At 61.1% G+C, this 2,500-nt stretch overlaps 1 non-coding gene across 1 annotated transcript; it reads right to left on the bottom strand.

The window, feature by feature from the left end:
* Window positions 1-24: 24 nt before the first annotated feature.
* Window positions 25-178, bottom strand: LOC140473240 (5.8S ribosomal RNA). The gene has a single exon (XR_011958193.1). It is a non-coding gene; the product is annotated as a 5.8S ribosomal RNA (ribosomal RNA).
* Window positions 179-2,500: the final 2,322 nt, after the last annotated feature.

Genomic DNA, 2,500 nt, shown 5'->3' with positions numbered 1-2,500 from the left:
AGGCGAGTGCGATTGATTGCCAAACGACCCTCAGACAGGCGTGGCCCCGGGAAGAACCCGGGGCCGCAAAGTGCGTTCAAAGTGTCGATGATCAATGTGTCCTGCAATTCACATTAATTCTCGCAGCTAGCTGCGTTCGTCATCGACGCACGAGCCGAGTGATCCACCGTCAAGAGTTGTCTGAGTTTGTTTTAGGTCTCTCCCTCGCCAGAGGAAAGCGACCCGGACCGCACATACGCTCCCCACCTTGAGCTACAGCCACCTGCACGCCGGCGTGCGGGCGGAGCAGGGTGGCGTGAAGCGATGGGGAGCACCATCCTGGTGCGGCCCGCAGAAACATACGTCTATTGGGGGGAGGAGGACAGGGCGCCCAAGAGGCGATGCGTGCCCCAACGCACCGCAGCGACGGAGGCAGGATCACCGCCACCATGTCGCCCGCCTAGTATCACGAGGCGTGCAGCAGCTTTGCCCTAGGAAAAGCAGAGGCGGGAACGGGCACCGGCCATCGGTTCGGCAGCGTCACTGACGCGTGCACGTGGCGGCGTGTCGGCGAGCGGACTTCCTGCGAGGAGGCGGGGGCGGCACTCGCCCGAGCAGACGCCCGCCCGGCCCAGCCACCGCCGAGGTGGACTGGGAGTCGCGGCAACGGCTCGTCATACTCGTTCCCACACTCACAGCGCAGCTTGCCCGCAAGCCACCGACCACCGATCGACGCCAGGCGCCCCGACCGAGAGCGGGATCGCTCGTTCGCCCTGCTGGCAGTTCGCTGGGGATCACTACTGCACGGAGCTCGGAGACCGACGGGCGGCAACTCGAGAGTCTTTAAACCACCACCCCCATCCCGCAAGTGCAAAGAGGCTGTATACGCACAGACGGGTGAGGGGAATAGGTACCCCGTCGGGTTTGAAGGGAGCGTGACTAGATAGCAACGATGTAAACCCAGCCGATTTGGGAGCGAAAGACCGGCGCCTGCATCACCGGCTTCGTTTCCCGTGGCTGGAGAGTACACCGAAACCCTCCGTCTGTCGCGAGCTCCCGACGACGCGGTGCCGCCAAGCAGCAGGGCCGGACCTGGTGTGGCTCCCCTCGTCGATCACAGACCGGTCGGCACTACTGACGAGACGGTGGAACGGGCTTCGCCCCTTGTGACGAAGGGTGATGCGAACCCGCCCGCCCGCGTGCGTTCGGGGTGGACTCGGCAAACGGAGATTTGAAATCGGAAAGTGTCCTCCTGCCCCGCGCAGGTAGGCGCCCAACAGTTGTGGGGGGTTTGGCGGTGACCACGGCTGCAGGGCCTGCTACCCCGACGAGCTCTCCTGCTGGCCCCGAAACCACCCTCGCGAGACAAGTTGAAACGGAAACGGGCGTACCCCCAAGCCGACGATCCTTTCTTATTTGTTACTTTTTTTTTCACTTGCTCGAGTTGTGGGGATTTGGCGGTGACCACGGCTGCAGGGCCTGCTACCCCGACGAGCTCTCCTGCTGGCCCCGAAACCACCCTCGCGAGACAAGTTGAAACGGAAACGGGCGTACCCCCAAGCCGACAGAGATCCTTTCTTATTTGTTACTTTTTTTTTTCACTTGCTCGAGTTGTGGGGGTTTGGCGGTGACCACGGCTGCAGGGCCTGCTACCCCGACGAGCTCTCCTGCTGGCCCCGAAACCACCCTCGCGAGACAAGTTGAAACGGAAACGGGCGTACCCCCAAGCCGACGATCCTTTCTTATTTGTTACTTTTTTTTTCACTTGCTCGAGTTGTGGGGGTTTGGCGGTGACCACGGCTGCAGGGCCTGCTACCCCGACGAGCTCTCCTGCTGGCCCCGAAACCACCCTCGCGAGACAAGTTGAAACGGAAACGGGCGTACCCCCAAGCCGACGATCCTTTCTTATTTGTTACTTTTTTTTTTCACTTGCTCGAGTTGTGGGGGTTTGGCGGTGACCACGGCTGCAGGGCCTGCTACCCCGACGAGCTCTCCTGCTGGCCCCGAAACCACCCTCGCGAGACAAGTTGAAACGGAAACGGGCGTACCCCCAAGCCGACAGAGATGCTTTCGCTCCTGTTACTTTTTTTTTCACTTGCTCGAGTTGTGGGGGTTTGGCGGTGACCACGGCTGCAGGGCCTGCTACCCCGACGAGCTCTCCTGCTGGCCCCGAAACCACCCTCGCGAGACAAGTTGAAACGGAAACGGGCGTACCCCCAAGCCGACAGAGATCCTTTCGTACTTGAACCAACACAAAGTTTGTCACGTTTTATTTTTACGAGTGATCGACCGTCAAGATTTGTCTCTGAGTTTGCTTAAGGTCTCTCCCTCGCCAGAGGAAAGCCACCCGGACCGCACATACACTCCCCACCTTTAGCAGCAGCCACCTGCACGCCGGCGTGCGGGCGGAGCAGGGTGGCGTGAAGCTGTGGGGAGCACCAGCCTGGTGCGGCCCGCAGAGACATACATCTATTGGTTGAAAAAAAACAGGGCGCCCAAGAGGCGATGCGTGCCCCAACGC

The sequence above is a fragment of the Chiloscyllium punctatum genome, unplaced genomic scaffold, assembly GCF_047496795.1.
Source record: "Chiloscyllium punctatum isolate Juve2018m unplaced genomic scaffold, sChiPun1.3 scaffold_557, whole genome shotgun sequence".
NCBI lineage: Eukaryota > Metazoa > Chordata > Chondrichthyes > Orectolobiformes > Hemiscylliidae > Chiloscyllium > Chiloscyllium punctatum.
The sequence above is the reverse complement of the archived record's forward strand: the minus strand, read 5'-3'. Positions and strand labels throughout refer to the sequence as shown.